At 42.7% G+C, this 19,663-nt stretch overlaps 1 protein-coding gene across 2 annotated transcripts in view; it reads right to left on the reverse strand.

Annotated features, from left to right (window-relative positions):
• The window catches only part of KANK1 (KN motif and ankyrin repeat domains 1), a 129,749-nt gene that overhangs the window by 96,669 nt on the left and 13,417 nt on the right, over nt 1–19,663 (reverse strand). The window contains exon 2 of one of the 2 annotated variants that reach the window (XM_059837171.1): nt 9,306–9,411. The exons of the other annotated variant lie outside the window; for it this stretch is intronic. The gene's annotated coding sequence lies outside the window, so the exon portion shown is untranslated. The remainder of the gene's footprint in view (nt 1–9,305; nt 9,412–19,663) is intronic. 2 annotated transcript variants of the gene reach the window in all.

A 19,663-nucleotide genomic window follows, 5' to 3' on the forward strand; every position in this document is an offset into this window, starting at 1 on the left:
GAGGTACTATATAAACTACAGATGAACTTGGTTCATTCCCCCGGATAGGCTTTTCACAGAATTCTCACCTTGCAAGCACTCAACCCATACTGAGTGCAGCTGCAGCAGAGTTAATGCCTGCATCACTACAGCACATAAGGCAGCTCTCTTCGTCCACACCAATTCAGCAAAGACATTCCACCACTAAGGTTTACATACTTGTTTTTCAGCTCCAACCCATTTGGTGTGTATAATCCTGCAAATGAGCAAACTTCCCAAAACTAGAGGCACGCACACACACACACACAGACACACAGACACACACAAACCCCAGGGCTCCTTGCACTGAGATATCCTGCCTCAGGGCCACTCACAGGTACAGTCCAACAGCTGCACCCTGAGGTGGTGCTGATGTGTAACAGTTGTACAACGACGCCACTTTGACATCTGACAGCTATGGAGTGAGGGACCAGCAGAAAAACTTCTCTCTATAGCACGGTAACTCAAGAGAGCTTTAAAGATTATTTTCAGGTAAAAGACACTTCTTATCATCCAAGTTGTTAAGCACTTCCCTAAAGCATTGGTACAAACATAAAAAGTGACCTCTGTCCCAGTTTGTAAAACTATAGAGATGAGGGCTTAATAAAGTGCAAATCATATCAGGTAAAAATTACTAAGTTTTTATTATAAATTAATAAAAAATCTAGCGTTGAAAGCATGCCATAGACCAATGTGCCTATACAGACAAATATATTGCTTTAATCCTACACTGTTTACAAATCCTTAAAAAAGCCTTGTAAGGGTTAATTATCTTCATAAACCTAAATAAAAAGTAGCATTTGAAGGGAAACTACAAGTGTCCATGTCTCTGGGAGGAGTGGAGGGGGAAAGTAAGTTGGACACCTACATTTGTTAAAAAAACAGAAATCCAAAAGTCCAAAGCAATTTCTTCCACGTCCTCTTTCTAACTCTCTCAATACCTTTGCTTTTAATTTTAGCTATTTGTGTAAAATATGAATATAGTAGAAACAGACAATCCCCCAGCTGGGGAATAATGTGCATTGACTCCAATGATTTCAGAACAAATGCTTTATCAAGTATTTATATATACACATATAGTATATGTAATACTATAGTATTACACTAATACTATATTAAATTACATACTAAAGATACTATACTAAAGAACACCAACTAAAAAAGATACTAAAGAAAAACCCTTGACTGTCTGGAGATATTCAGGACACAGCTTTGACCCAACTGGCCAGGGGAACAAAACAACCTTCACTGGTGTCCAAAAACCAAATCACTTTTGGTAAACAATCTCCATAACACATTCCACATGTGCCAAATAACAGGAGCAGCAAATAGAGATAAGAATTATTTTCTCTTCTTCTCTGAGCTTCTCACTGCCTTCCCCAGGAAAAATCCTGGGAGAGAGAATTGTGTCTCTCTCTGTTCAGAGAATGCGAATACCATATATGAATGTTTTACACAGCAAGTTACCTATTCATGATACCTTAAAAATGCCTTTCTTATAATGGGGGTATATTCTAAGCTGATAACAAATATCTTCATTTACATAATAATGAAGACTGCAAATGCATACGGAAACTTGAGATGATAGGAAACAAATCATATCCTTGGAGCTCTATATTCACAGATTATAGGAAGTACCACAAGCATTGCTCTTCTCTATAACCTCCTCCACTACACTTCTCTATAAAGTAGCACAGCACTTTCCAGATGTTCAGTCTGGAAAGTTATAGTTATACACAGTCATACACCCTGAGCCACTGTTCAAGGACACAAAAACTTAGCTTTCAAATTCCTACTGCCATGTGTCCCTATACCATGGAGTCAAGATCTTCAGGTGTTTCTCATGAGTTATTTTTTTCCAACAGATGTCACATTCTGCTCATTGTCCCACAGCTAGCATAAACTCCTTACCAGATACTCTGCATAATTTAGCCGAAGAGAGTTTATGCTCACACCTGTTCCAAATCAGCCTAAAAACACAGTAACTGTTCAGTTCCAAAGGCCAGAACGAAGACACGGCTTGAGCCCCAAGATGAACTAGCAACAATGTTGGGGGAATTTTTCCTTTTTTTCAAAGAGGGCTGAACGAAAGTCAGAAATCCTTTGGGAGCTAAGACTTACCACGTACCTGACTGTTTTGCACACCAGATGGAAAGAATGCTTCTGTTTCACTTTTTACCCCAAACAAATCACAGCATGCATGTGTACACAATCATCTGACTCCTACACATCCAAGCATGACCAAAATGAAAAACACTACACCAAAAAAATGGGTACATTTTTTCCCTTAGGGAAAGAACAAACCACACCTAACAGGTATTAATAAAAACACCAAACATCAGAAAACATTCTGTTACAATGGGTATTTAAAATAATATATGTAACACTAGGCAAAATTTTAATCTGTACAAAACAGATGTATGTATCTCTCATAAAAAAGTAATTGTTCTTCTAAACTGCCTCACAAATGGCAATCTCATTTTATTTCCAGCCAGAAAATTTACTAAGTGATTAGCATAACTGAGTATTAAGCACAAGGAAAGAAAAGCAAAAATGAAAACAAACATGGTCAAACAGTTAAGCGGAGATATTGAATATACAACAGGAGTCCATTTACCAGTAAAAGTTGTAGTTTTTACATAGAGTTTCAACCTTCATAACATTTTAGATTTAAGCTAAACTTGCTATGCAACAGATATTCCTTCAAATCCCTAAGACATGGTGTGAATTTTTAACAAAAGGTCCACGTCTCACAGCGTACTTCGCTAGCCTGACAAGTCACCAGATGGGTAACACATGTATTCCATCTCCTCTCCTTTTCCATTCCATTCCATCCACTGTTGGACACCCCCGCCCACACGCTCCTCCAACACACACACCTCCCTCCAGCAGACAGCAGCCTGATTCACTTATCTAAAGAGGAACTTATGCTGGCCTGAGAAAACACCAACCCCCTCAACTGCAAGGACATGCCTAGATTGCTTATTGAGATATGTCTCAGATGTTGTGTCCAACAAGCACTGCTAAGTCAGCTAGAGACGTCCTGTGTAGCACAGGAGGGGTAGCTGCATTCTTGGTGTGAAGGAGACATTTTTTAAAATAAATTTGAACGTAACATTTTCAGTGGTGAAGGCACTATTTCCTGGTGAACATGTGTGAAGGAGACATTTTTTAAAATAAATTTGAACGTAACATTTTCAGTGGTGAAGGCACTATTACCTGGTGAACATGTAAAGGCTTTTGGGACAGGAAAGCCTTTAAGTAGTTGAAAGCACTATTCAGCCTTGGTACATTTCACTGACATTAAGTTCTCATAATTACTAAAGGAAATAACTAAGGCTGTGTCTGGGTGGCACAAATCACCATGCTAATTACGCTTCAGAGAGACTAATTAATCCGGGCAGGGCACCACAGTAACATGACTGCTCCACCTTGGGAATCTCACAATGTTGATGTATTGCCATTTGGATACCCGCCTCCCACCCCAAGCAGTCTCTTGCACATGAAAGTGTCTTACAATAAAGATGAGCCCTCCAATAGAGGGGTGTTTCCTCTCAGAAGCTGTGTGTTTCATTGAGATCTACCACCTTCAGCACACAATACTGAGCTGTTCACTGCACCAGCTCAAAACCGTAAAATAATCGAAAAGCAATTACTGAGCATCCTCAATTACTGAGCATCCTCGGCTGCTAGGAGGAATGTGAGAGGGTATACCTACAGACAGTATCCTGGGCTCCAGAAGAAAAGGTTCAGGTCAGCATCTCAGAGGAACTATGTGTAATGGTAATGGTGATGGCCTGACAATCAGCTGCAGCAATTCGCGACACATTTTAACCGCCACATTTAACACTGAGCAAGGAGAAACCCTCTAGCACTAGTGTAAATATTCTCCATTTAGTAAGCTCCAGGTAGCAGGTAATAGTGTGACTGTTAGCAGGGTAGAAGTTAAATTGTTGCCAAAATGACTTTGTTTTCAGCTTTCTGGAGATAAAACGAGTCCTGGGCAAAAGCCAGAACACTTTATCTACTGTACCTGATGCCACCTCTTGGTACAGAGACATGGACTTTGATCTTCTTTTGAATTGTTAAAACACATACAATAAGGAATAACGTACCCAGCAGCAGCTTAAAGCACCTGTCCCAATAGGAACTGGTTTTTGAACAACCAGAGAGCAATAGGGAAGGGGGAACACCTGATACACAATACAATTTGCAGCAGAAGACAGCCTCCTATCTGTCCACAATAAAGAATGAAAGACACAGAAGGGTCATTCCATGTGGCACAAACAAACCACAGTCAGAGAAGTATTGCTATGCAGAACAGATAATTTCAGATACTGAAGAGCCCCTATCCAGTCCCCTCTTTCTTCTCCCCATAAATATTTATTTTTAAATGAGTAATTTCTGAGACAATCCTGTTCTTACGGCCTCTCTCAAGAGACACAGAGCTTCTGCAGAACACAGTCCCATGAATTCAGGATTTACTTAAGTGAGATGGCTCACGTTGCAGGTAAATGGTATACACCAGCTCACCTAGAAGCTGGCAGGCAAGGCTGGCTTCTCACATGTCTGTCAGCTCCGCGCAGAGGTCACAGCACAAGGAAAGACAGCTTCACCTTGGGTTTGTACCCTAATGTCCAGAAGTTGGTGACTGGTTTCAGCACGTAGGCTGTTTCTTGTAGCAAAATCACGGGGACAACTGTCTAACAGAGTGCACTGCCTTAAGACAGGGAGAAATCACATTGATTAAACAGTATAAAGAGTCCTTGAGATTTTCATGCTCTCAGCAGAGAGGACAAATACTCAAATAAGTCTGCCAGATGCAGCACAGGTGAATAAAACACTATAAAAAGCAGAACAATTCACTTTTGAATAATTAAATTGCATTTGATAAACAGGTGTTAAAGTAGCAGTTTTCACACTTACAAATACTTCAGCCCATGAAAAAATAGAAGGGTGCCATAAAAGACACATTTACTACCCAAACCATTTAAAAAATATTCACAAATGTAGTCAAAACATACGGTGTACATCTGAGTTTAACACTTCCTAATAAAAGGCTCTCTCCTTCAAAATATTTTTTTACCTACCAGCTGAATGTGAATTGTACACAGTAAAAGTGGCAATATAGGTGAACACGTCAGTCTCCAAACAACAGCTAGTCAAGGTGGTGACAAAACCCAGCAAGCCATAAAAACGTGTGCTGAATCCTAATAGCTTTAGCTGCCACGTCAGGTGAAGTTAACTCAGCATTCAGTGGACACTCAGAGGTCAGACACATGTCCCACACCCTCCACCAGAACCTCCCCTACAGGAACTGTGGAGCTGGGCCTTGTGAGAGGAGACCTTTGCTTGGTAGGACAAACAAGACCATGACACAACCACCACCACAATGGAGCGCTTCAGCTGGCATACAGAGATCTGAGTCTTAACCAGAAATGGGCAAAGAAACAGAACGAACAACAACCAAGGCTGCTGCCAGAGATGAAGCCTCACTGACAGTGCTAGAATTCACCCAGGACTTTCTTTTCTCCGTCTGCAGGGAGACTGCTACTCTTGGATGTCACTTATATACAGTGACTGAGGAAATAAAGTCATTAACACACCCAAGTTTTATTTGTGAGGATTTTTTTTTCCCCACACATGGCCATGTGCATGCAGACATAATTCTTTGTTCTCTGACTGCAAAACTAAGCTACCAAAATTAGTCCAGATTAAAGACATAGTGAATTTTCTATGGCTCCAAAGCAGGATGTCTTTAACAAGGCCAGTTTAGATGGGATACTAGACATTTGGCAAGGAATGGAGGGAGAAGAGGGTGTCACAACAAGCCCTGATGTGAAGTTACCTAAAAAAGTGGTTCAAGAAAGAAGGAAAACTGGAAAGACCCTCAGCTACCCATCTTCTCCTTTTAACTTTCCTTCATACACCAATTATGTCCTGTACTGCACCACTTATCCAGTGATGGATAAGTGATATCCAGCTGGATCCTTTGCTTGTTTACATCACCATATCATAAATTACAGCAGATAAGCAACAACAGACCTGATGAATCTGTGCTTGATTCCTTAAGGCAAGTAGAGATTAGGAAAGGGCATGAAGGTATTTCTTTTGTCTTGCAATGAAAAGGAATTGTAAAGGTGGGAAATGAAACTGAAAGGGATCATAAAACGCTTGCTTGCCTTGTTCCCAGGTGAGACACACGATGCTCCTGAGGAGAGCCACTTGCTTACTCCTCTGGTCCCATCTCAGCTGGACAAGGAGAGGAAGGGAGGGAAAGGGGCCTGGAAACTTTTAGAAGGCAGAAGATATTTCACTAGATATCTTACCCTTTAAAATTCAGTTAAAGATATAGAATTGATAGATATGATCTCCAGGAGCAGATCTGAAACACTAATAACTTTTATGACTCCCAAAAATGTTTAGTTGTTAGATTTCAAGTGACAAAAGCAAGTATCTCTAAAAATTCCTCTTTGCACTATTTCCCCACCCTCACAGAATATGAAAACATTCCCCAAATGTCAGTCATCACCACACATCTTCCTGGGCGTAACACAGCTATAGCTCACAATAGGCAGCTGATCATGCTAGCTAGAAGCATGCCAAGAACCTGCATCTTAGGGAATTCCTGCCCCTCACATTTCCATCTCCATATCTGGGCCTAAAGGCAGAAGCTCCCCTTAATTAGGGACAGGCAACATCCTGAGACTTGGAGTCAGAATGGAAATGAACAACAGAGCTCACATCTTCCTCTGGCACCAAGTCAAAACCCTGGACCAGGTCACTTCTTTGCAGCTTGGGCTTTCCATGTGCATGTTACCTAGCTGCCTTTAGGGATTTTCAAGTGGATCTTATGACCATCTTCCTTGTGATATTCTAAAGTTTATATTCCTAAAGGATGGGAATTTTGGAAGGGCTGTGGTGGACTAGTGTTCAAAATGCAGCACTGTTTGGGAATGATCCTCAACACACTCCACACACTCCTGGTAATAGTTCTGTGGAAGTTATGACACTGAACCAAGATGAGAAAAAAAGTCTCCATCATATTTTCAGCCTAAAGCTCTGAAAACACAATGAATTTATGAACCCCAGGCTGCACAGTGCTGTTGGGTGGCACACTCCTCACTGCAGCAGACTGCAACGAAAAGGGTCCTCAGAAGTTGCATATCACTCAGGGCCATTGCCATGGCAGTACTGTTTCCCTTGTACAAAAAGAAAAAAAAATCTAGATATGACAGCTGTCTCATCAGATGTTCTGAATCATTTGCTTGAAGAATAGCTAAAAATAAGGTCATTCTGAATTTACCTCCTGTGAAGCAAACTAATCCAGAATAACCACTGTATGTTCCTATGCCTTCAAGAGCACTGTGTTCTAGACAAAAGAGTAAACCAGACATTTTACATGAGAGATGGTAGACAAAAAAAAAAACACTTCCAAGTATTCAGTAACCAGGAAAATTAAATAACCAAGTATATGGCCTCCAAGGAAAAGGACACATTCCCCAGAGTTCTACCACCAGCTCTCAACAGAACAGCTTTGCCCAATTAAACTTCAAACCTACCCATGGTAATACATTTGTTGGTGTCCCCAGGAAACCAAGCAGCTTGTCCTAGCATAAGGAAGACAAAGTGGAGAAGCAGGACACAGGTAGTGGTGGTCAGGATGTTCTTCTCTTCTGAAACTTACCATGGCTTGCATATTCAGCAATGGCATTGATCAGGGACTCTACTAAATGCAGCACACACAAAGGGCAATAATTTTGGAATCATAGAATGGTTTGGCTTGGAAGGGACATTAAAGATATCTAGTTCCAATCCCCCTGCCATGGACAAGAACACCTTTCACTAGACCAGCTTGGTCTAAGCTCCAATCGGCCCAGCCCTGAACATTTCCAGGGATGGGGCATCCACAACTTTTCTGGGCAATCTGTTCCAGTGTCCTACCTCCTCCTACCCCCCAACCCCACCCCCACCCAGGAAAGAATGTTTTCCTAATATTTAATGCAAACCTACCTTCTTTCAGTTTTAATCCATTTCCCCCATCCTGTCGTTACATGCTCTTGTAAAAAATCCCCCTCCATCTTTCTCACAGGCTTCCTTCAGATACTGAAAGGCAGCAATTACATCAACCCGAAGTCTTCTCGTTTCCAGGCTGAACAATCCAAATTCTTTCAGCTTTTCCTCATAGGACAGGGTTTCCAACCCTTTTAGCACCTTAGTGCCCCTCCTCTGGAGTCACCCCAACAGTTCCATGTCATTCCTCTGCTGGGACCCCAGAGCTGATGCAGCACTGCAGGTGGAGGTCTCAGCAGAGCAGAGCAGAGCAGAGGGGCAGAATCCCCTCCCTGCCCTGCTGGCCACACTGCTTTGGATGCAGCCCAGGACACATTTGGCTCTCTGGGCTGTGAGTACCCATGGCTGGGTCGGGTTCAGCCTCTTATTCACTAATATTCCTATCCTTTCTGCCAAAAAATAAGTGAATCTGTCCTTATAATATTAATACACCCTCTCTCCACATACAGAACACCACTGCCCGTCTCCAAAACCTTGAACACTAGATTTTCATGCTCCAGCTCACGGACATTAAGGTTATAGTCTAATAACAATCTTTCAAAGTAGATGGTGGAAAACACGTGTATGCACATTGTGATTGTCAGTGTATTTGTGATTGTCAGTGTATGTTTTTCTTGAACTGCTAAAAAATGTCACCTGCAAGCAAAAGTTCTATCTTCCCATACAGTGCGTGAAACATGAAGGTCAGTAAACAATGCGAACCACAAACAATTCTGTCTGAGAAGTTGTAGTCTCCAACTACAACTGGAGAGCAGGGCAGCCAGCAAAAGGCAGGGGAGGCAGAGCACAGAATGGAAATGCAGATGAAAAAGTCAGCACAAGCTTTGCAATGCTGCTTTACCCTCAGCGTACCTGCAGGTACTCCAGGTCACCATGGATGAAAGATCACCAACAATTTAATTGTCGTCCCACCACCGCTTCTGCCGGGCAGAATTTGACTTGTGTGGGACTGTCTGTGTTGCTGCAGCAGTTTGCAAACAGTTTGTGCACCATAAAGAGACACCAGCCAGGCACACACACACTTTAATACTCCTTCGACATTAAGTACTGCTGTTCAAAAACAAATCACCACTTCAAGCCACAAGTACTCCCCATCTAGATATATTTTAAATAGTCCATTAGATTGTAAATCCAAAACCTACCCAGTGACACAAACCTGATCTGATTTCACTATTTCCTGAAAGAGCAAAAAAGAAACTGTATTAAAAACTTACAGGGCTGTTAGTCCACCGTTTCTCTCTGGCACCCGGTACATTATTTAACTGCAATGCCTGAAACAGTAACTTGACCTCTCTGGGAAGGTGGGCGGTATTATTCAAGCTGAAACATTAGAAACATGCATAATTACTCTGGGTATTCGCCACACATTCTTTCATCCGTAAACCAATATGAATGGAAAAGTCACACTGACACTTATAGGCTTAGATCATATCCCAGCCATCGATTATGAAAATTTTTCATGAGGTCTCAGGAGAACAAAATTTCTTAGGGCCAGAGAAATTTTCTCTGGACTTAACTGTGCATGTTACCAAGATAAAACATCAGCACTGCCAAATACAAACCAAGACTTCAGCAGGCTAAACTATGAATTTTGAGCTCTCTTCCCCCCCCACTGATAATACTGTAATTTTGTTTTCCTTCAACCCCACAAACCCATGGCATCCCTTCATATGGCACTTCTAAGGATGCCTGCCGTAACACCAACCACATCCCATCATTCATCACCCACCCATCCCTGCAGGATGATGCTTCACACATCTGTGCATTGCCTGCCTGCTCCTCAGCAAACCCAAGGACCTTTGGCAGAGCCAATCCACAGGGCTGGGTGGGATAAAAACCCACTGGAACATAAACAGGCAGATGAAGCACGAAGAAAAGAGACCATGCTTGTCCCTGACTCCAGAGGCATCCACTTCTTGCTTCATGGCTGCCTATGCTTATGGCAGTTTCTCCTTCACACCAAGGATACCGAGGGTCCTCTCTATAGCCTTGTCTTTCAAGGACAAAGCAGCAATCGCCTTCCAAGTTTTGGGTGGCAGAACCACCACTGAGAAAAATGAACTTCTACAAACCAATATTCGCAGCTGGGGCTGTGAAATATACAGCATTTTCAGTACTTTTAAGGTTTTCAGTACTTTTAAAGGCTAACAACACAAAATGCCTTTTTATTTTTGAAGAGGGAGAAAATGCTGTTCACAAGACAAAAGAACTGCACGCACATGTCAAATAGCAGTCTTCTCTAGCTAAGTTCTCATACTCCTCAAAAGTATCTAGCTACACTCAAGATCTAGCTGCACTCCTAACCAAGTAAGATGCAGCAATACCTATAGCTATTCTGAACCCAATTGCCCCTGAACTTATTTTGATACCAACACCTTCATGTTGCTGTTCTGGGCAACTGACCTGACTAACCCTTTGCTTACAATGGAACTTCCAGTGTTCTTGATTCAGCCCATTTAACTCCTGGTGCTTGGCACAAATATATGTGGAATACAAGGTATTAATTTCAGCTAATTCCCCAGGCATTAGGGACAATGCATGCATCTGGAAGACTGTACCAGCAATGATACATGACTAATTCTGGAATCATTCTGTTTTGTTTTTCGAGCAGTCCAGCTCCCTGCATCTTGTTCATCATCCCTGCTCTTGCTCATAATTACATACTTCCAAAACTTTGGAAATCATAGCAATGCACACAGTGAAGCACCTCTTGATATTTAAAGTCAGATTTTGTAATGTCAACAATGTGTTTTCCCTTTATGCAGAATAACCACGTATATCAGGGAATACAAGGTGCCACAGCAACCTCATAGAAAGTAAAATTTCAGGGCAATATTTTCCACATGTATCTGAAATCTCAAGGTAATGAAAACTGGTCAGTTTGTTTTTGGAAACAATGGTTTATGTAGAGTGTAACATCCGCGTACTTTCTTACACACCAATGAAAAATGTAGACAGCTTTATTTTGAAGATTCTCTCCCTCTTCCACATAAACTAAAAAATAATTAAATGATGACAGAGTGACCATCTTAAGCATTACCTAAAATATCTGTTCAAAGAATCTGAGGTATGCAATGAAAATGCTTTAAGTCAAACAAAAGTGGCTTGTGGTAAAGAGAGGAAACAGAACAAAGATCTGAGTTTGCATCAATGTTGCTTGTAATCATTTAATTTCCACTGCTTAAGAGAAGGAATTTTTCCAGTCTGTTTCAGTATTTGCTATTCCAGTAAACACAAATAAAGGGAAAAGTCAACATTACGGTTTTCCAGTTTCAAAGTCATTTGATAACAACCTTCCCCAAGTCATTCTCCTGGGAAAGAGCTGCTAGAGAACAGAGCTAATTAGGGTTTGTCAGTTAAGCTCTCTCTCCTGCTTTGTTCAGAAAACCTGTACCAATAGCTTATCCATGGATAGACCTGGGGGCCTTTCTCAAATATTTTGTATTCCACAGCAAGCTTAGGCACATTGCATAAACATCTGGAGTACAGCTAGAAACATTAACATCTCCCCGCTCTGCCCTGCAGCAAGTGCCTTCGTGACACTTTCATCAGCAGCGACAGAAAAAAACCCAGTATTATTGTGGGCTTCCATCCAAAATAATGTTGCCATGTATAGTCTGTCTTTATGAGGATTTGGGGTAAAAGCAAGGAGGGGTAATTCAGGTGCATAAACAAGTGTTCCAGTCTTCCTTCTCAACACCTAAGTTCTGAGAGAAAGAAGGAAAGATCCTTTTATCATCATTGAAAGAAAGACTAGTTCCAGAATGACTGGAGACTAAGCTGCTTTGGGGGGAAACAGCAGCGAAAATAAATATGTTCGTATTTTCCCTGCAGGTGCAGTCCAGTTTGGAGGTGCTCTTAGTGTACAGAAGTTAAGACAAAGACAAATCATCCTGAGGCACAAAGAAAACCACAGACACTGCATGAAACAGGGGCACCTACAAAATGTCGCTGCTCTGAGGACCATGCCAGGGCCAATGACAGAAAAACCAATTGCTCCCCACAGAGCAGATACTTTGATACCATATTTCACAGTAGCTGGATTGAAGACAATAATCTACTTGCTCTGGGAGCCAGGCTATATATAAGGAGGGAAAGGCACAGAGTTCTCTCTAGCAAGCCCTAGAACAGCAACATCTGTGCCTTTAGTTTTCTGCAGTTCTTCAGGCATCTCTGCAGTCTATCAAGCTTAACCACTGGACAATTTTTGTGTTTTTATTCTTCAAATCTCTAGAGCTGTACCTTACCGTCCATTACAGCAACTGCATAACAGCTGCAGTTTAGCTACCTCAAAATATAAGGAGGGAAACAAAGTCTCACTCTTCCCTGCTACTCCACAGGAGAGCACTGAAGGCTCCTGGTAAGAAAGACAAAAGCAATAGCAAACAACCACTGTGATAAACCACCATTCACATTTTCCAAGGAATAGTAATTAGTCATTTAAAAATACACAAAATCCATGCATGTGTCAAACATGAAAGAAGCTGTCCTGAGAGCTCTGAGATGCTCTGAGATCACATTTCAAAGCAGTGCAGCATCATTCTGTTAATCTTCTGGGAAAAGCAGCATGGATATTCTGCTGCAATGTAATTAAGGCAGGAATTCCAGCTCCTCCATTGTGACCTTCACAGAAACCCCAGGGGTCAAGAGTAGCAGCCTGTACCCTGCTACAGTGCTAATATAGCTGTACTATAAACAAAAAACTTCCTGCAACAATAGTACCAACAAGTTGCAGGGGAGTAAAGGGGGGACATGTAGATAAACTCAAACACACACTGCCACAAAACAGCTTCTACCACAAGCGTAAGTGAAAAGTTGTTTTTCTAAAGGTAGTTGCAGGAATATCATTTTTACTGTGTAGGTGGAAAAAGGTTGACATATTTACTTCCATGTTTCATTCTCAACAAATATCCATGCTTATCAAAACAGTAATTAAAGACTTGCTTTCTTGGAGCAATGTTTAGTGAACAAAATGAAGCCAAGGGAAAGGCGACTTCTTGCTGTAACAGTGAAGTTCTACACAGAGAGAGTGGGGATTTGGAGAAAGTTGGGTTTCTTAGCCCTTGAGCCACAGTCGCTCTCTGGTGAAACCTCATGGGCACAGGCAAAGCTGCAGCCTGCAGTGACAATGCTGATTCTCACCCTTCACACTGCAGCAGTCATGCCCTTTGTCCCCAACACCTCCCAGCAGTGACCGACAAGGACTGCACCAGCCAAAGGACAGCAGGGACGGGCAAAGTGTGTAAGGTGGGAATGGCAACACCCAGCTCTGCAAAGACCCTGTCTGGTGGAAGCTTTAACTGAACTCTACCCAGAATGCTTGCCATAAACTGTCTGGGGTGGGCCAACATGAAATCAAGACAAGAGATAACCAGGTAGGCTTTTTTCTCATTCTTACCCCTTGCAACCTGAGAGCAGTGAAAGAGGACACCACCTAGCAAGAAGGTTGCTAATTAATTCCTCCTCACCCAGGCATTGCAGAGCTTCTAGCTGCAGAGTACGTGCTTATCTCCGAATAAGCACTCGACAGCACTTTAAAGACTGGCTTCATTCGTTTTGAAAAATGCCATTGAAAAGACACAACCACCTCCAGATTTTCTCTATCAGCAGTGAGAAAGAGTGAAAGTAAAGCACCATTGCTCTTGCCTAATTTACAGGGCACCAAGTTACCTTGCACAGTGAGTTTGGTGGGAGGTCAGCATGCCAAAGGCATAGATGCTTTCAAAGGTGTAATGAGAGGAGATCTCGTATCTCTTAGTCGAACAAGTTTCCCTGAAATAAACTATTTCTGAACAAGTTGCAACAGGGTAGAGATGCCTTGCTGTAAGGGCAGGACCAGAATGCAGTTGCAAGTGACATGCCAGTTTAAGACATGGGTAGCTGACACACTTTAAAACCAAGGAAAAACTGCTGTTTTAAGTGTCAGTTATCTTGGATCAAAGGCTAAAAAAAGCTGCTCGGATATAGCAGTAAAACAAGAGATGAGTCACACAGAAGAAACAATGGAAAAACACTCCACAAAAAGAGTTCAGCACACTTTTCACACTATAGATCTCAGGCACTGTGCAAAGACTGCTCTGTTAGTACCATCACAACACAAATAACAGAAGTATCAATAGCAAAAGCCAAAACTCCAGGCGGTCATTACGCAGATACATGCAGAAGTCAAGTGTTCTCTGAAACATCTGCACTCACTTTTGGAGTGGCAAAGGGACACTACAATCATTAAAAATGTAAATAAAACATCCACCTGCCTGAACAAAGACTCAATAATCCCACATACGTTTCTCCTTTTCATTCAGTTTATGACTGAGATGTCCCTCATTTTAGCTAGAACAAAAAACCATGGAGTTTCTTAAATTATTGTTTTGGGTTTGTTTTTTTTTTTTAATGAGGAAGGACAAGCTACAAGCTTGTGCCACACCCAAAGACCTCTCATCTCATTGCCCTTTTTCAGTTACATGAGTAGCTCCCAGCACTTCTCTTCATCTTTGCTATACCCAGAGTGAAGCAGGAGCACCAAGACCATGTCTTCACAACTGCATGAGTACAACTGGGCAACAGGCCAACTGGACAAACACAGGCAATGGAAACGATCTTTTTTGTGTGTTATTACCCTCTAGATACACAGAGATCAATGCACTGGAGATGTGCAGCCTAGCCAGCTATGCTTTCTCACACAAATTTTTTATCCCTTTGTCCCCATCCTTTGCTTTATACCTACCCACACAGAAATTTCAGCTGCCTATTTTTTTCCTGGAAAAAAAAAATAGTTTCTGGTCTTACAGCACACAAATTTCATTGAAATCTGAGAAGAATGCTTTACTTTGTTTGAACCTGAAGACACCTGCAGCTCAGTCTCAGGTGAGCAATTCAGAGCCAACAATAAGAAAATGAAAATGTCAAGGACCAGGTACTTCCTTGAAACAAAACAGACTTTGTGCTGGGCAAACAACAGGAATGCTATCTGTTCTGCTTTCTTTCCTTTTAAAGGAGAGACCTTCATTATAAGACGCATCATTCTAGGTTAATGAGTCCCTCTCTAGAAGCTCTTCTCTGACAAACTGACTGGCTTGTAGCCCTACTTTGGACAAGAAATCAGGAAGAGGTCACTTAAAAGACCCTGAAGATGCAGCAGGCTGGATCAAGAACGCTGATATCCACAACACAGGCCGGGGAAGCAGCTGCCCTCTGGTTGATTACCAGGCATTTCACACCAAGGCTACTCCCTCTGAAGAACATTACAGAGAACAAAAGGCATAGGGACCCATTTCCTACTACAGTGTGTTAGTTCTTCTCAAAAGCAGTAAAATGCCCCGATTTTGAGTGTAAGAATGAGGGTGAGTCCTCCTGTACTTGGAATAAACACACTTGTGCACATTGCTTCCTTTCATGCTGTGTACATCTCTACTTGGCATGGCAAGCTGTTGCAAGATGACTCAGCTTGTTAATGATTAACATCTCACTTTATGTCTTTTCTGTGTGCCTCGATCCAGCTCTTCTCACATCCATCAGCCATCCTGACACCGTGCATTTCTTTCCATTTCGCCCTCGGGTGTAGCAGACAGACAGGAACTCAATAGCCCAGAGCTCACCAAGTACCACCAATTTTCTTCGCCTTTCTCCAAAGCACAAACCCCCTTCTATGGGGTTCGGCTGTCTGTCTCTGCTCCCACACATGCCTAGGATGGTTCTTGCACGCTGGGCTTCAAAAGATGAGTCTGGACTCTAGGTTTTTACGGTCTTCAGAATTGTTTATTGTTCCTTATCTACAAAGTCCTTTCTCTGCCCGAAGGATCTGACCAGCACGGCAGCCAAAGGCACTCTGCCCACCCCCAAGGCGGCCGCATCTTTTATAACAAAAACTACGTATATCATATTTACTTTTTGTCCCCAATACCTATCATCTTCGTCACCAAGTACACCCTCACCCCAGACCAATCCCCAAATGCCAACACCACTGCAGAAGATGGAAGACAGGAAGAAGAAAGAAGAGCCTGGTGATACACTCTGATTTCTCCATCTTGTCTCTACAACCCCCCTGCACCAAAACCCCAAAATTTGTGATTCATCCTATTATGATATCTTCCCTTCACCATTCACACCCGAGTGATTCTCACAGGTTCCATTTCCTCATACATCGGTGGCACATCTCTAGATGGATCAAAATCAAGCCACCAAGTGCTTTTGGCAACATTCCAAGACTCCTGAGCCCCACAAGGGTTCTCTCGGTAGCTCTGGACATCAGGAGTGATGTGCTGAGCTCCCACACCCCTCCTTCAAGCTACACAGTGCTGCAGCACAAGCCATTCACATCCCCAAAGGCACTGCAGGCAGCAGAACACTGTTTGCCCCAGATTTCCATGCCTTCCTTTCCTTTCATATGGAGTCAATAAGAGGTGTCAGATGCCTGAGAGATACCAGCAGCTGAGCCACCATGCAATGCATCATCCATTTGTTTCTGGAGAGCAGGGCCTGGCCTTCCTGCCCAGAGAGGGTGTGTGTTCCCCACATTCGGGGTGGAAAATTACTTTGGGGTGGCTGAGAAACATGGTACTTCAAATCAGAGAGCAGGAAAAGAAAGTGTAACTTGCATTTTGGGTATGCTTCACCCAAACACAATTTTTATAGAAAAAAAAATTCAGTTGGTTCCCAAATATTGAAGAGAATGTGTCCATCCTTCATAATGGGACTGCTGTCTTGAATAGTCATCTAGAGCTGCGTGCTCTCATGGACAAAAGGAATCACCACCCCTCATCCCCAAGAAACTTTCCTGTGAAAGCTTCTGAAGAGTGATGTTACCCAGCCACTACCTCACTGCCTTGCACCCTGACCTCCCCCCTCCCACCTTCTCCTCAGGCATCAACACAACCATACTCAGCTTTATTTCCTCACAGAACACATTCCCTAGCTGAAGACCACCTCCATCTGTGCCTGCAGCTCATGCCTCTCCCACCAGCACTGGCACCTGCACAGACACGTACACACCTGTCCCAACAACAGCACCCTACCTGTGTTCTAGGGAACAATGGAATGCCAGGCACAGCATCTCACTCCTTCTCTCACTGTACTCTCACAGCATGACATTGCCAATAAAATATTTGCAGACACACAAGCTGTGAACACTGTCAAGCCCTCCCAGGGGTTCTTACTTCACTGCATTTTTGCATGGCACAGGGAGCACCTGTAAACCCTGCAATTCCCAGAAGCCCTTAGAGCAGTGCACAGGAGAAGTCTCATCTCCATAGTGTCACAAAGCCTCCAAGGGCCAACACAGTGCCAAGTGACATGCAACTGTCTTTCAGAAACAAAGGCAGAAGAGGAGGCAAAGAGAGGAGTCGCTGTCGATGCTGGAAGTTTGTTCGCTGCTTTCAGAATTGTATCAGGAGATGAGCTAAAAGTCCTTTTGCCACCTGCAGGCAACTTACTGGCACGTCTGATCTAATTTCTCTAACAGTCCATGCAGGCTGCTCAGTAAAATTAGCAGTGTCGACCCTGGTTTTATTCAGGTTATAACCAAAAATCACTCCTGTGCAAGGATCGCTCCGTCCCAATAAATACCAGACAATATTTACATATGCATCAAAGCTACAGTTTGGCAAAAAAAAAGTTAATTCACCCAAGAGTGCTTTGATCCTCTGACAAATCATTTCCTGATTAAAGCTGAAACAACAAAAAGGACTTTGGACACTAACCAGCTGTCACACTTGTGTTGTGAGCTGGCACTAAATCCCACAAAGCCTGGGAGGAAAGATTTAGGTGGTGGGAGGGGAGCAAACAGTCCATTTGCATTCACAGCATGAGAGAAGCTCCTTCCAGAAAGGCAATTCCTTCTCTTGCTACCTATCTGAAGCAAGCTAACAGAACAGGGTTCCATTAAAACTCATCAAAAGGAAAGTAAGCAACTGCAGGACACTCTGGCAGTACTGAAGTATTGCAAAACTTGTTGGATGTACTACAGCTGGGGGTATTGTGTGTTAGAGGAGTTTTTTGTTTTGGCTTTTTTTGCTTTGCTCTCCAAAGGATGTTTAGAAACTGAAAAATTTCCAAATGCAATGACCCATTCGACTGAGCTGAGTAAGACAAAGACAAAAAATGAGTTTAACAAAGATCTGAGACAGCAGCCGGGAAAAGTGAAGGCAGAGCTGAGGTTTAGTAGTAACTCCTTTTTTCCTAAACCGAAGCATTCAGAGCTGCACTCCTAACCATAAAAAAAAAAAAAAAAAGGTCCTAATGCTAGCAGACTTCTTTCAACATTCTTCATCAGATAGTCTCTCAGTTATTAATATTTTCCCATGCTTCTTCTGGCAAATAGAACATTTGTCAATTAAAAAGAAATGCAGTTTGGGGGGTTGCAGATTAGAAGCATATTTTGCTACATAGTTCTGCTATGATGAACTCTTAATTAAAAAAAAAAAAACAACAAAAACAAAACCCAAACATTATTAATCCAAGGTGTTGAAAGAAACAGTCCACAAAACTAAATAATTTCATCCAAATTTCAGCCTCATTTTAACTGATGTGTTTTATTACCAGGCTTTGAGAAATTGGTTCTACAATCTCATTAAATCCATAGGCCTTAATACACAAAACAAAAAAGAAGAGACTGACTAACCCTTGAGATGGTCTTGGTATGTTGGTGTTTATTAACTTACTTTTACTAGTGATGTCATGGAACTGAACTCCTGAAATCTCTCCTTGTGACAGACTTGTTACTTTTCTATTGTTTCTCATTAAAAATAAGTTTTCTCGGCAGGCAACTCTCAGATGTGCTGGTCGACCTGCCACCTGCCTACTTCCAACGAGATCAGTATCTTCAAACTTCGAAGCACAAAGGGACCAACTCGATAAAACTCCTGCCTGGCACTTTGAACTGCCTAACACCAGATCCAGAGCTGACATTACGGCAAGCCTTTCACAGGGCTCTGTTGTGATGCAAATAAAGTACAATCCCCGGACACAAAAAAGTCATTAAACCGGAATTAGGAGTCATAAGTAACTGGCAAACTGAAGGAAAAATCTGGGTTAAAAGGAAGACCTACAAAGAAAGTGGGAAACGGCTGACAGCGAACACAAGGAAACAGGTATGAGGACCGCAATGCTCTGCAGCCAGCAGCTCCCACCGCAGGCTCAGCCGGCTCGGCCTCCGCAGCGGGAGCTGGGCACTCCCATCACCCTTCTCCCCCAAGAGGGACAGACCGTGCCATCCCGCCCTGCCCGTGGGCTGAGCGCACTGACCGCACTGTAACTCCGCAGCCTCCCGCTCAGCTCGGCAGACGAGGCTGATGCCAGCAACGAGCCAGCTCTGTGAGTGACCTGGAGCCGAGGCCAGCCAAGCTCCCAGCAGCTCCCCAGCTGCTGACCAAAGAGGGAATTGAGCAAACTGGGCAACAGCAAACACTCACATGCTATTAGGTCAGGAGTTAAAATATCTCAATGACCTGCAACTTCCATCACGAACAAGGCTGATAAATGCCAGAGCCTTAGGGAATACAAACTCATCTATAAAAAAACCCATCCAGGCAATGATGCAATTTCTGTCACTTCCAATAGACTGCAAGACAAAAGTAAG

Source organism: Haemorhous mexicanus, chromosome Z (assembly GCF_027477595.1).
Source record: "Haemorhous mexicanus isolate bHaeMex1 chromosome Z, bHaeMex1.pri, whole genome shotgun sequence".
Taxonomy (NCBI): domain Eukaryota; kingdom Metazoa; phylum Chordata; class Aves; order Passeriformes; family Fringillidae; genus Haemorhous; species Haemorhous mexicanus.